Source organism: Odocoileus virginianus, chromosome 19, assembly GCF_023699985.2.
Source record: "Odocoileus virginianus isolate 20LAN1187 ecotype Illinois chromosome 19, Ovbor_1.2, whole genome shotgun sequence".
Lineage (NCBI taxonomy): Eukaryota > Metazoa > Chordata > Mammalia > Artiodactyla > Cervidae > Odocoileus > Odocoileus virginianus.
The window spans coordinates 35720458-35735842 of record NC_069692.1 but is presented as its reverse complement, the minus strand read 5'-3'; the positions used below and the strand labels follow the sequence as shown (position 1 = coordinate 35735842).

The 15385-nt window shown below is 43.5% G+C and overlaps 1 protein-coding gene across 10 annotated transcripts in view; it reads left to right on the top strand.

The window, feature by feature from the left end:
* KLHL32 (kelch like family member 32) overlaps positions 1 to 15385 on the top strand; it is a 209316-nt gene that overhangs the window by 13556 nt on the left and 180375 nt on the right. The window contains exon 1 of one of the 10 annotated variants that reach the window (XM_070450084.1): positions 2278 to 2635. The exons of the other annotated variants lie outside the window; for them this stretch is intronic. The gene's annotated coding sequence lies outside the window, so the exon portion shown is untranslated. Of the gene's footprint in view, positions 1 to 2277; positions 2636 to 15385 lie in introns of those variants that run through there. 10 annotated transcript variants of the gene reach the window in all.

Below are 15385 nucleotides of genomic sequence, written 5' to 3'. Positions count from 1 at the left end.
TGGCCAGTTCATTCTCTAAAATACCCCAACTGATGAATATGTTGGAAGGAAGTCCTGTAATGAAATTGACCTTTAAAAGAAAGTTTCCAAAATTATGTGTTGTGGCTTTGGCGTATGTCATGTATTTTAGTAGCAAAGTTCCCCGTACATGCTTTTTAATTATTTTCCTCCAAACCTGCCTCCTCCAGATCTTCCCCATCTTTAGTTACTCAGGTGCAGAGCCTTGTGGAGTCAACCTTGCTTCTTCCTCGAACAGCTCACATCCAGGCAGTCAGGAGATTCTGTTGGTTTTACCTTCAAAATGCATCCAGAGTCTGACCGTCTCTCACCATATTCCTGCTCCCACCATTGCCCTGGTCAGCACCGGCTGATGCTTAAATTACTGTAACAGATTCTCAGCTGGTCTCCTTTGCCTCTTGTCGTAGCATTAGTTGCTCAATCGTGTCTGACTCTTTGTGACCCCATGGACTGGAGCCTGCCAGGCTCCTCTGTCCACGGAATTCTCCAGGCAAGAATACTGGAGCGGGTTGCCACGCCTTTCTCCAGACATCTTTCCCACCCAGAGATCGAACCCACATATCTGTGTCTGCTGCATTGGCAGGCTAATTCTTTATTACTAGCGCCACCTGGGAAACCCTTGCCTGTTGTAGACTGTTTCCAATACCACAGCCAGGGTGAGATCCTTCTACAACCAGAGTGAGATCACCGTCCTCTTTTGCTCAAACCTCCAATAGATTCCATCCCAGGAAGCAACACAATCCACACCATCTTTCCCCTCCTATCCCCTGTCCTCATCTTCTGCTGTTTCCTGTCCGCCCCTGCTCTGGTCTTGCTGGCCTCCTTTTCTGCTTTAGAACCTGTGCACATCTTCCCTGGTTTCCTGTGCCTGCTCCTCTTCCTGCTTGTCCCCAGACTCCCTCCCTGAACTCTTTCAGGTCTTGGCTCAAATGTCACCTTCTCACTGAGGCCCACTGCGATCACCTACTGAAAATGTAAACTATTCCCCCCCCCCCCCCCCACCGCCCCGCTCCGCTTCATTCTCAGTTCTTCTTACCGTGTATCACTGTCCTCTTTCCACAGCTCTCATCACTTTAAAGAACAGATTTATGGAGGGTTCATTTACAGATTGTAAGTCCGATTCAATAGTTTTTAGTCGATGTATATAGAATGGTGCAGCTGTCGCCTCGGCCCCCTTTTAGAACATTTCTATCAACGCTCAAAGCTGCCTTGTGCCCCTTCACAGTTATTTCCACCCCCCCGCCACCCTCGGTAACCTCTCATCTCTGTATCAATAAACATGCCCTTTCTGGACGTTTGAATCTCCGGCTCCTCTGACTTGGTATCACCAGTGCTCAGGAAGTGTGGGTTAAAGGAGCTGGATGTTTATGTGAAATTCAATCACTACCCTACTCGAGTGCGTCTGATCGCATCTGTGGCCAACCAGGCTGTCATCTCAGCATGCCGTCCCCAGGCGGCTCAGGCTCTCCTTCCCGGCGCTCCGGTGCCCCGACTCCCCTCTGTCCTGGCCACTTTTCTGATTCCGGTCCTCAGCACTGTCGCTTCTGTACTGGTCTCTGTGCTGCTTTCTTTTTTCTTCCATCCCTTCCTGTGGACTCTATCAGATCGATATCTTTGGAAAATTGGCTTTCTTTATCGCATTCTTCTTTCTAAAAACCTCCTGTGACTCTCTAAGACGCGTGGCTAAATTAGCCTCAAAAAGCATTTCCCCACCTGCCTTCTAATTCTTCCCAGTGTGAACCATCTCCCTTTCTCAGACTTTGTAAGTAAACAGGCTTTCAGGAGGTACTGATTTCTCTGCAACCTCTAATTGTCTGATTCCTAAGCCTCTTTGTCGAGTAACATGTGATTCAATAAAAAAAAAAAATCTTTAAAGCTTCTGGGAATTGGCCGTTTAAAGGAATCCGGTAATTTGTCTCTATTATAGTTCCTTATGTTGAATATTCTCAAAACAACTCTTCCAAACTTGCTTTATATGCACTTAAAAAAAATTTAATCAGCTGTTTCTCTGGCCACCAGTGTGGTGAAGAGAAGTTATAGGATTAATTCCATAGTGGAAACAAAACAGCACATGTCTGGCTGAGGCCCTCCGGCATCAGGAACAGCCCTTGGCTCTGCTTCTCTGTTCACTGTTGTTCCCTGCTGGAGGGAACTGGGCGGGACTGGGGTCCACAGTGGAGACTTTTTCTTCTGGGATCCAGCCTCCTCGTGTACTGCAGAGGCTATACCCCACCTTCTCCGTGCTGGTACTGATTTCAGCTGCTCTGGCCCTTTGTGATGACTGGTGATATTAAAACTGTCTTTGGACTACAGTGTCCACCAGCCACTTCCCCCCCTCCACAGCCAGAAGGGCTCTGGCTGCTTGTAGCTGCCTTTCTTATTTTGTGTATCAGCAGCGGTGAGGTGGTGCATCCACGGGATGGCTTTAGAGATGGATAGCTCGTACGTGGAAACCTGGTTCATTCTTTTACAAGTTGTTTGGTCTTGGGAAAGTTATTTATCTCTTTGAACCTGAGTACCCTCATTTCTACTCTGGAGACAGTTATCCCTACTCTGCGGTATAATTATGTGGATCAGATGCAATACTGTATATATGTTATTCTCATTCAGCAAGGAGGTAAGCACTCAGTAAATTTTTTTTCGCTCAGTAAATCTACTTCTATGATTATTCTTACGCAGAGGCAGGAGGGCCTGGGAGCTAAGGTTGCTCCCCTGTTATTGGAGAGAGCAGTCTTTCTTCCTGTTATCGCCTCTCCCTGGGTGTGAGGGTAATGAGGATGTCAGCAGTTCTGTTTTGACTATCACTTCTGTTTTCCAGTATTCTGGGTCTAACGCTGTGATCCATGGGCCACACCTGGTTGTGCTTGTATGACCCTAGTACTCTTATTTCAGGATGAGAAGTATAAAAGATCCTGTATTGTTGTCATTTATTAAATATGCTGCCGCTGGTGTTTTCGCTTACGAAAGCATCACCGGTTTTCTCATTAATATCATTCTGTTCCGTCAAGAATGCTCATTCGGCACATAGTTATGAGGCATCTGTTCGATGTCAGGCTCTGTGCCAAGTTCTGCTGATTCAGTGGTGAGGAAAACAGATCACAGCTTCATCATCTTGGAGCTGACACTCTGGTGGAAGTGACGGGCATTCCTCAGACACTTTCACAAATAAGGGTAGAATCACAGCAGAGATAAATGCTGAGGCTCGTGGCATTGGGAAAAGTGTAAAAAGGCTTTTGAGCTGCTCTGAGGTGGTGGTGAGGAGGCCTTCCCTGAGCCGGTGGGGTCGGGGGTCTGAAGCATGTGACGAGATAATGAAGTGAAAGCCAGAGGGTGGAGAATGCTTCAGATAAAGGAGAGAAATTCATGTGCAGAGGCCCAGGGCAGCGTTAGGGGGAACGAGGTGGCAGTGCAGTGGGGTGCTGAGAGCCGGGGCGATGATGCTCCAGGGTGGGGAGTGCAGGACTGACCACACCTGGGTCTTTAGAAACCGTGGAAGCCCCTGAGGCGGGCTTTTAGTCAAGGCATGATGGCACCTGGGAAGCTGACAGTGGCTTCTGATTGGAGGAGAGGACGCATCGCTATAGGAAGGCGTTACCGCCTGTTACTCTGGTTCAGGTCAGAGAGGATTGGAGTAGCTTGGTGAAAGGAGGTGGCGAGGAAGAGAGACCATTAAAGGGCTGGGGAAAGGTAGAATTTTCAGGTCTTGGTGCTGGATCGGATATTGAGAATGAGGACTCTAGTGAGTCCTGGGTCTCTGGTGGTGGTGCTATTCCATAGAGCTGGGTGGGTGCAGGCAGGATTTGCAGGGTGGTGACGTCCGGTGCGGTTGGGTGTATGTTGGTAAAATTCATCAAGAAAGGGATTCTGGGGGGGGGGGGGTGGGATGGGTGAAGGAAATTCCGTGTGCTTTTGGCAGTATTAAATTTGAGCTGTCTTAAGGTATTCAGCTGAAGATGTCACACAGGAGGTGACGTGTTGTATGGTTATCATAGAAAACTCTGGTACAGTTTTTAATCGGGGTTGGAATTGCCTAGAGATAAAGTAGACCACTGAACTCTGAACCTCACAGAACTGCTGCACATAATGATTAGGCAGAGAGGGTGGAGCAAGAAAAATGTCTAGCTAGGGAGGAAGAGGGAAGACCAGGAGAGGATGGAATCATAGAAGCCAAGGAAGTTGCAAGATGCAAAAGGAGAAGGCATTTATCCACTCTGAATGCTGCCAATATCCAGTGAGTCAGGGGCTGAAAATGATGTTTGGATTTAATGACAGTCAAGCTAAGGTCCACACGGTGGACTTGGAGACCAGAGGCCCCTAGCAGCCCAGGTCACTATGCCACTGTGTAAATCCCAGAACCACACCGTAACTCTGAGCAGCCCCAAGAGGGCCGCGCCTCCCAATGGGTAGAACAGAAATTGAGTTGTAGGAGACAGAGGGTTAAGCTCCTAATTTTCTCCCACACGAGTTTGCTTAAGGCTCATACCCACTCTTGAGACAGTGTCTACTTATTCATGCAGCAGACTTTGTGAGGTACTCTCATGAAAGCTGGGTGAGAGGTGGTCTGTGTCCGGAACACACTCACAGAACAGCGGAGAGGAAAGATGCAACTACAGTACCTGTGTAACCGTCATCTCAGCCTAATGTACGCATCCCTAGCACAGGCACAAATTGTGGGAGTTCAGAGAATGGAAGGCTTCGTAGAAGATCTGGAATGCACAATCAAAAATAGAAACATGAAGTGCACAACCAAAAGCAGCATATTTCAGGGCCAGAAGCCTCCTGGAAATCTGAGATAATTAACACCTTAGGATTTACTTCAGAGTGTCACTGGTTGCTCATTAGACTTTCTCAGGTGTTGCTTTTTCCTTTGTACTTTTGCAAACAAATTTTCAAAGGTTTGCTTACCAGGTTGAAATGTCAAAAAATAAATTTTTCTGAAAACTCTTTTAAAGGCACAGCTTTTATAATTCATATGTTCCAATAGCAAACTAAATTTAACTGAAGTACCCAAAAAGTCAACACTACTTTTGGTAGAAAATATAGTGGAAAAGGTATGTCATTGTTCTTTCAACCTGGATTGACTCTAGTTTTTTAATATTTTGAGAAATGTCCCTACTGAATAAGTGTAAGTACTCAAATGTGAATTTTGATATTTGACTTAAGAAATACGATTCTTGCTTTTTTTTGGAGGCCTGTTTGTATCTCCACTAAGAATTAACTGTATTTGATCTCATTCCTTAAATGTTTCCTGAAGGACTTAAGACACGTTTTGTGTGAAACTTTAGCTCTGAGAAACTGGTTTTATAATGCAAAAGAGGTTTGATATGAGGGGGTAATTGTAAAACAATTCAGGATAGCTGAATAGTCAGCTGTTGTAGCTGACTTCACATAATCCATGAAAGCCCCTTTTATTAGCACCTCCCTGAAAGTGAGCCTGGAAAAGCACCTTCTCAGTTTTCCCTTCTGGGTTCCCTGCTGCGGAGGGATCACTTGGGATGGTGGCTACCAGCCACTGTTTTCCCTTCACTTTTCCCACCTGCATCTCCCCCACCCACAAGGAAAATAGGCAAACACTTTCTTCTACTGAATTCTCAGTTTTCCTGTGTTGTGTGTGGGTGGGATGGGGGTCAGGTGGGGAAAGTGGTTGTCACATTCCTTTTTGATAATTTAATAAATTCCTCTTTCTTGTACAAAATGCTGCATGCTTGCAGCTTCAGGAAAAGAGTGGCACAGATGTGCTCGAAGTCTGTTCATGGATCGCAGGTTGGAACCTCTGCTGTGACCATCCTGGGCACCAGGATCTGAAGGCGCTTTCTCAGACACATCTTTCATTGTTGCAGTCTCTTGCTTTAGGGGCTTCCCAGGTGGCGCTCGTGGTAAGGAACCTGCCTGCCAATGCATGAGACAGAAGAGATGCAGGTTCGATCCCTGGGTCAGGATGATCCCTGGGTCTGGAGGAGGGCATGGCAGCCCATTCCAGTATTCTTGCCTAGAGAATCTCCGTGGACAGCGGAGCCGGGCGGGCTAGTCCATGGGGTCGCAGAGAGTTGGGCACAACTGAAGCCACTCTGCACGCACTTGTTTTAGAGCCAGTGGTGACTCCGCAGTTGCTGCTCCTGTGTTCTGGCACTGTGCCATTTGCAGCCCAAGGTCATCTGACCCTGCGTGTCCCGGTCATCACGCCTGGCACCACTCCCAGCACTGTGGCTGTCCCCCTTTGCTGTCTTTCTAGCTCGTGCCCTCCTGCACATGGTTGATCCCGAACGTGTGTGCCTGACCCCGGCTCAGCGTGGCTGTACTTCCCTCTCATTCTGAGATCTGTGCACCCAGGTTTAGTGCCACGCCTATTTCCTCCCTGAAAACCCCGCTCCTGATTAGCTCTACCAGGGAGTATTTTTCCTTATTTCCCTTCTCATCGACTTGCCACTCAGTTTTCTACATAGCTATGTGGTGAAGCCTTCTGTTGTTCTCTGGTCATTTTGAGTGTTTCCTTAATTAGAAAGTGTATCAATGGCAGGAGCAAAGTCCCACAGTGTCAGAGCAGGAAAGGACATCAGTAGTGAAATCCTTCATCGTTTATTCCCCTAGCAAAAAAGTGGCAGTAACTTACAGCTGTGATGAGTGTGTGTATGTATGTATGTATGTGTGGGTATGTTAAGACTATCCTTTCAGGGTCATATGAGAACCTCAAGGAGGGGGAGAGAGGAAAATGCATAGAGAGATTGAAAAAGCCTTTCTGCAGGTGATTCTGATGTCCCTGCCTCCCTCTCTACCACCATCACTAATCCTCCACTGGCCCCCATCTGTGAGAATCACTCCCTAATGCAGACTGGCTTCATAGCTAGCCTGGGAAATCAGTAGGCAACCTGTTCCTCCGCTTTCTTGTCCACGTGCCTTGCTTAAAAATTAAATGAGCACTCAGTGCCAGAGATTTAGAGGGAAAAGAGACAGGAAGAACAGAGAAATGAGTTCTCTGTGGATTGTCTGTGCTCTGGTCCACCCACCGACACACACATCTGCATACCTTTACACACATTTGAACACACTTGTGCAGCCCTTACCCATGCACACACATTTTCATTCCCCCCCCCTTTTTTTGTAAAAATATATTTGATTTATAGTAGATGCAGATTTCCGTATTCTAGGCGTTAGAAGGACTTACAGGAGAGCTCCTAAAGCACTGGGTCTCTGGTGGTGGTCTCACAGGACCCATGCGGTGGTATGATCTTCTGTGGCTGGACCTCTGTGTCCATGGGATCTACATCACAGAGGACTGACCACGGGACTTGAGCACCTGTGGATTTTGGTGTCTGCAGTGGCCCCTGGAACCAGTCCCTGGTGGATATTGAGGGGTACAGCGTTACCTGTTTCTGCTGAGTCTCACATTGGATGATTTCACATAGGCCACAGAGAACTCTCCAGACTGATTTGAGTTGGATCACAATGATGTCCACATGAGAAAGTAGAAGCCCAGGGGAGCAAACTGGCTTATCCAAGGGAGACAGAGCTGGGGCCCGGACACAGGTCTCCCAGACTTTTCATTCATTGATCCGTCTTCTTTGGTTTCCTAGTCCCTTTGGTGTCTCACACAGGACACGTTTTGTAAGCCTTCCCTTCTTTTTAAGGACTTTGAGCTCCTGCTGTTATTCCCTTGCCATATGCACAGACACTCACCCCAGCCATCTGGGGAAAGAAAAAGTCATATCTGGCAGGGGAATGAGTATGCAGATGAATTCTTTTTATAATTACCCAGAACAAGGTTGTTGAAGGTATGAGTTATTTAGCCAGCTTCTTCAGATTTAGATTCAAAAGCCGTTCTCATGTTCAGGAAATATTTTATTTTGTACAAAACCCTCGGGACATTCATTCTTTCCCAGTCTGTGATCTCACTTTTCAGCATGTCTCTCTGGCTTTGGTAGCTCACTGAAAGCTCGTATACCACCACCATTAACTTGACCCCCGGCTGAATTCTTTGCCTGTCAGCTCCTGTCCTCCAGGCTGTTGCTCATGGTAATATCAAAGATGGGAGCAGCTGGAATCAGATGCCTGTGATTATTAAGACAGTAATTACTGATCATGCCGACACCAGCAATCGTAACTAGTGCTTGAATAATTGAAAATGTTACCTACGAGGCAAGCAGCGATTCAAGGTGTCAGAAAAAAAGGCATTCTATAGAGTAGCCTAGGCGTAATAGAAAGGCTTCCCTGGTAGCTCAGTGGTAAAGGATCCGCCTGAAATGCAGGAGATGAGGGCTCATCGCTGGGTCAGGAAGATCCCCTGGAGAAGAAAATGGTAGCCCGATCCAATATTCTTGCCTGGGAAATCCCATGGACAGAGGAGCCTGGTGGGCTGCAGTCCTTGGGGTCACAAAAGAGGCGGACACGACTTAGCGACAGGCAATAATATCATGTTTTCATTCTTGTTTTTTTGCAGATAGTCTGGCTAAAATTGCTCTGTGGAGGTGATGAACTTTGAGTTTAACCAGCTGTCTTTTTTAACTTCTTTACAAAATAGAGTTATAAGATCTGAAGGAGTGCTGTTTAGGGCGAACAAGTCAGTTTTCTTCACTTGGTCAGGTTACTGTGAGATAGATAAAGGCCCCGTGTGCTGCAGAATGAGTACATCTGCTAGAGCGAGTTTGATGAGGTTGTCTGCTTACATTGCACTTCCAAGTGTAGAAAGTATGTTCAAACTCATCGTTTCACTTAATGTCAGTGAAAGTATTTGTGGAAGAAGTTGTTTTACCCTGTCTTAGGGAGAAGTAAGTGTTGGCTAAGAAAGGCTAATTGATTTGCCCAGGTTACACAAATAATACAGTGTGAGGTTAGGTTAGAATGTCAGATTTGTTCATGATTTCATAACACTTTCCAGATTTGTCAGGTGGCAGAAAATTCTGTAATATATGTTTGCTATATTTCTAGTATTTAGGGGAAAATATAAGAGACACTGTCATCTTTGGAGGTATCTTTTTGATCTAATCTTCATCAAAAGAATAAATAGTCACAGGAAGGAAAAAAATGCTTTTAATAGATTTGTAAAATTTTCTTCACCGGAAGGTTGATTGTTTTTGCTCTTACATTTATAACTGAGTGAATGAGTGAGTCGCTCAGTTGTGTCTGACTCTTAGTGTCACGCTTGTGTCTGCGTCCACATGGGCAGAGCCCACCAGTCTTCTCTACCCATGGGATTCTCCGGGCGAGAATACTGGAGTGGGTTGCCATTCCCTTCTCCGGGGATCTTCCCGACCCACGGATTGAACCCAGGTCTTCTGCGTTGCAGGCAGATTCTTTACTGTCTGAGCCATCAGGGAAACCTATAACTCTAAGAATATAACTCTATTTTGATAGCTGTTTTCACATGCAGGATATGACTACCCTGTATTGGATGTTCCCATATTTTTGTATTGAATTTGTCAATCTCTTATTGTGACCTACCCTCAAATATTGTAGTTTTAATTTGGAAAGCATTTCTTTGAGCAATTTGATGTAGCTTCCCATACTTCATTTTTATTTGTTGTCTTTGACCCTTACCCCCTTATCTCAGCACATTGCTGTGCCAGCTGTTCATGCTGGTGTAGACACTGCATAGCAGGGCCAACTCTTCACTTCAGTGCTCACCTGAGGCCATCTAACCCATAACTTTGCTTTTTCTCCCAGAGAGCTGGAAGCCCACATCCAACTCCCATAGATCTGAAATCCCAGGGTGTACGCCAAGACTGAAGCATGTCAGGAGGACGTTTTGGGGCAGGCTCTCCTGGATGTCACAGCCCTTATGGAGAGAATCAAAGCTTACAAGCTTAGTTCCAGCCTACTGGGCCAGTGTCAGAGCCAAAGCTTGAATCCAAGTGCAACATAGTGTCTGCCACCAGATTGTCCTCTGGCCCAAGTCCATGTGGACTCAAGCCCAAGTTCTAGGAAGGGAGGGATTCTCTACAGTGAGCGAGAAAGATAATGCATTCGTTGAAACTCTAAGAGATCCTGAATATGTGGTAGCATTGGAGTAGTGGACTGTGCTGGCACTTAGAATTGTGGTCATTTTAGGAAAGGGTACTTTTGGGCAGTGAGTACTTCAGATGAGTGTCTTTGTAGCGTCTCAGGACTGTCGTGAGCTTTATGGCCACTGTCAGTGACTTTAGCAGGAGCCTCTGCCCTCTGGGGTACGCACCCGTAGGTTCAGCAGTGGGCATTGTTGCACAGTAGACAAGTGAGAACGGAGGGGCCGAGAGGATGGTTATGTTTTTTTGAGAGTCCCTGAGATACATCCTGAAACTGACAACCTGTCTTCCCTTTGCAGTTGGAGTTTCCAAAGTTATAGATGTGGGTGCAAGACCAGAGAGGAAATATAACAGTTTCTGGAATCCTAGTGCCTGAGAAATAAAGGGTGTATATGAATGATAAGATGTGATTTAGTTTGTTTTATGAAAAAGTATTCACTTTACTGAAGAAATGTCAACAGAATTAATGTTTCAAACATTTAAAATGTGAGTTGAGGACCAAAAAATCTATTTTGAAAAATTGATATGTATCATTCTAACCAACATAACCATTCAAAGTTATTGTAGTATTTTCAGTTTCTACTGAAAGTTATTTTTCTTTTACATAAAACCTTCACCCAGATCCCATTTAGCTTGCTTGATTTTTTCATATCACTTATCACTCTCTGGCACACCCTGTAATTTACTTATTTGCCATGGTTATGATTTATCTTCTCATGTATAAGTTAAGCTCCATGGGAAATGCATTTGTTTGTTCTGCTTGCTGATATAAAATGAAATGCCTGAAACATGGAAGCACTCAGCAAATACTAGTTGACTATTAAGTAAAAAAAATCTATGAACTTGGAATTACATGTGTTTTGTGAGGAAGAGACAGTGAAGAATAGGGACATGGAGAACTCTTTTATGAGCTAGATCGTTGGACAGATTACCTATGGGTGAGTGTGTGGTTGTGGCAAGCTACTTTCAAATTTGTGATTTTTAGCTTATGCCTTTGCTCTTCCTAAGCCTCCCCCTCAGCAGCAGATGCCAACCCTGCTCTTATAGTCCTGGAGAAAGACCTAGTGAGATCACTACTCTTACTTTTGTTTCCTTTCCTATTCATCCAGATACTTTGTTTCATACCTTAATTATTCAAAAGAATAAAATTTAACTTGATGCAATAGGCTGGCTAAGGAAAAAGAAAGGGGATGGCCATTAAATGAACCAAGAGCAATTACAGGACGATACATACCTTTAGGTTCCAGATACTAAGAGGGGGGATATGTTTCATTCTAAATGTTCTTGGCAATTTTTGTAAAATGTGAGGTTTGATTAGTTACTTGATTTAAAGCATTTATGAGTAAAACATATGTTCAGAAACATCAGTACAATTCATTTCTTTATACTGGAGAAAGCCAGGATAAAGAAAGCCTGCTCCAGATTCTCATTGAAAAGGGTGCTCTTTAATGAATGTCCTGAGCAGTGTTTTCCAGGGGTCTTTCCAGGGTTATCACAGCACCTTCTCTAGGCTTTTATTCACCTTATGCTTTAGTATGTAGAGTGGCAATAATTTGAAGGTACAGATGAGGAGGTATGATAGGGTTGAAGTCTGTAGCTGTTTTTACTCCGGTGTTATTTAATGACGACAGCTAGAACTTTTGTTGATTTTATGTTCTTAGCATTGTTCTTAATATTTATACTGGCTTCTTAAACCTCTGTAACTATGCTGTGAGGTAGGTAGTATTATTAACGTCATTTTATAGAAAGAGGAAACAGACACAGAACGGTTATATCCTTGTCCAAGGTCATATTGCTAGTGGGCTGGGAGTTGAAACCAGACAGTTTCATGATAATATTTGCACCGTTATCCTTGTGCTAAATGCCTTTCTGAAGCCGAAGATCAGATTTTAAAGGGTCCACAAGAGAAATGGTTATGCTGAATATTTTCCAGAAAATTATCTCTGATACCTGACATCTTGGGAATTATTGACCATTTATGAAAGAAATTTTTGCTTACTCGAAATCCCTAGAGTCCAGCTCTTCTGCATTGCTCATTCAGATGGCAACACAGTCTGTGACTGGGGTGTGAACTCTAGTCAGACTTTGCTAGGTCCTTAATCCCAGCTCTGTCACTCAATAACTCACTGACCTTGGGACAGTTACTTCATATTTACCTCAAACTTGATGTTGGATTGATATTCTCTGCTTGGTAGATTCCTAGCGGTGGCATTCTTAGCAATTTCCCCAGAGAGACTCAAAGTTCTTGTTGTTTTTAATGGTATGTGGATAAAAAGTATTCAGCTAAGACATTAAATAGTTCCTGGGACTTAAAATTTTTGTGATGTCAGTGGGTAAGTCTGTTTTTCTCTTCTGCAGAATTATTGAAACCATAGGATACAATTATGGTGTGCTTTCTTCATGAAATAAAAATGGTGGTTTTGTTTTACTTATATTTTATAGCGCTATATACTGTATATCCTGTAAGAGGTAGAATATCACCAAAGGGCAATAATGTCTTCATTAGAAAATGCACTTAAAAACGGATCTTAGATTTGGCGCATTGGGAAAATTAGGATTGATAAAGAAAGGATTCTACTTCAGTCATTGTGAAATACCAAACATGATGGATTTGACAGCCTTCCCCCCCTTCCCCGACCTCCCCCACACTCTTCTCTCTGAGATTTGTCCTCCCACTTGTTGAGCCCACCCAAGCCTATTGACTGAGCCAAGAAAACAGACTCCACTCTCCTCCTCCTCTTCTGACTCATGCCAAAAAATCATGGAGCAATTCAAAACATGCCTCAAATCACAAAATATAATGTGGAAAACTTTCTTGTCTGACGTTGGAATATTCTATCATATTCTTTTGTCATTAGTGATGTTTTAGATGTGCTTCTTTTCTTCAGAGGTCTCCCTGACCACTCAGACCAACACATGCATCAACTCTGTCATATCACATAATTTTGTTCAGTGTTGCCCCAAAGCTTTAAACTCACATTAATTTTTAAATGAAATTTGGATTTCTTTTTGGTTTTGATATCTTGGTTAAGATTATGTGCATATTCTGTAAAAGACTTGTAGTGCCTTTTTAATGACAGAGAAAAGTGTTTTTGGAGATGTTTGGAACTTCTGCATTTGTGATAAAACTGCATTAACTTCCTGAACAGTAACTATTTTATAAACAATTCATTTTTTACCAAGTCTTCTGGGAACAAAGTTCCTTCTTACACAGAGATCAGTGGGACATGGTCCCTTCCCCTGTAATTCATAAAGATATCAGTTAAGGTGCAGCTCAATTCAGCTGAAGGAACTTAACCTCATGCCCACGTCCTTTCTTCTACTTTACATCTCTTTTGTAAAAGAAAATTATGCTTTAAAAAGCAGTAGCTTTTATCACTTCTCATGTTAGGAAAAAAAAAGACATTTTGTTTTACAAAGTCATTGTAATCTTACTCTTTTACATGCCATCCTGGCATATGGTAAAAGCAGTTTAAATGTTGAATGAGTGAGAGAGAAGATGCTTAGTGAATAGTTATAGTAAATTCTTTGTTATTCAAGCCTGGTCAGATCTCTGTTTTCATGGAAAACCAAATGTTGTGTCTGAGAGAATTAGCATGTTTCTTATGAGATGAGAAGTGCAACACACTCAAAGATATGGGGGCTTCTGTTATACTTTTGTAAAATAAGAACCGTGTACAGCTGGAGATGCAGGATAGCTTACCAATTAAAGAGAGTGGGTCTGGAGATAGGCTGCTTCCCAGGTGGTGCTGGTGGTAAAGTATCTGCCTGCCAGTGCAGAGACGCGGGTTAGATGCCTGGGTCAGGAAGATCCCCTAGAATAGGAAATGGCACCCCACTCCAGTATTCTTGCCTGGAAAATTCCATGGGCAGAGGAGCCTGGTGGCCAGCAGTCCAGAGGGCCGAAAAGCTTCGGACATGACTGGGTGACTGAGCTCTATTACTAGGATGGAGACTGCCTACCTAGGTTTTCACCCTAGCTCCTGTACTGGTTGTGTCACCTTCCTGAAGTTACTTAATCTCTCTAAGCCCTGATTTCCTAATCAGGAAAATGGGCATAAAATAGGACTTACCAAAAGGGCTTCCTGCTAAAGATGGCGGACTGAACACGTGTCTGCATTGCATCTTCAGCTGGTACAGAGTTCTTATTTTACAAGAGTATGACTTAGAAGCCTCCTTACATTTTAGTGTGTTGTACTTTTCGTCTGGAAAGCCTCCTCCTCTCTCTCTGCATCTTTCAGTGCTCCTCCATTTACCTTCCTCCACTTTTCTAACCAACATGCAGCTTGCCTTTGGTAGGGCGATGTGGTGCAGCAGAAGGTAACAGATGGATTTGAGTCTCAGCTTTACCAGTTCCCAGGTTTTTTTTTTTTAAACTTCAAGCATTTTAGCTTGCTGGGCCTCTGCTTTTTCTTTGGAAAAAATGGGCCCATAATTCTTATAATGCTAGGTCAATGTAAGAACTATATGTAATATTGCATGTAATCCTAGCCTCTTTATTTAAGTACTTGAACTGTGGTGCTTCACCAGTTTTAATGCTTTTTGCACATGTGAGATACATATCAGCTTTTTAGTACATCAGCAATCAATTTAAAGTACAGCTTCAATTTTAGAAATTGTAAAATGAGCGGAAATTGTGAATCTCCCAGCTGAAGAAAATGCAGAATGTCTTGTACTATTAGGGTGATGCCAATGTGGATATTATGCCTTGGCGCTAGTGGTGAAGAACCTTCCTTCCAATGCAGGAGACATAAGAGAGACAGATTCGATCCCTGGTCAGGAAGATCCCCCTGGAGGAGGACTTGGCAACCCACTCCGGTATTCTTGCCTGGAGACTCATGAACAGAGGAGCCTGGTGGCCTACAGTCCATGGGGTCACAAAGACTCGGACATGACTGAAGCTACTTCGCATTCTGTGTGGATGTTATCCTTTCCTTAAAGGTTATAAACTATTTGAAGGACAGACACCATTTTTAATTCTTTTGTGTCTGTCATCACATCTTGTTCAGTGATTACTGGAAATATATTAAGCCTTTAGTAGATACTTGAATGAATGAAGAGTCCATGTTTTAAAATTTAATGGTAAAATAAAACTTTCTCTGTTTGAAAATGGAGTTTGGATTACATCTAGATCATATGTTAGAGGACTGTGAACTGAATACTTTCTATTTGTTAGAAGGCAGTCATTAATAAGAAGAATGGTCATTCATTGTCTGAATAATAATTTTTTCATACTGATTTTTTAATGAAATAACTATATAAATGTAGCATATTTTTTCCATATTTTTGTCATGCAAATTTTTTTAATATTCAAGATCTACATTTTAACCATCTACAGAGATGCAAATAGTTGGTTTAATTTTCAGTGGTCT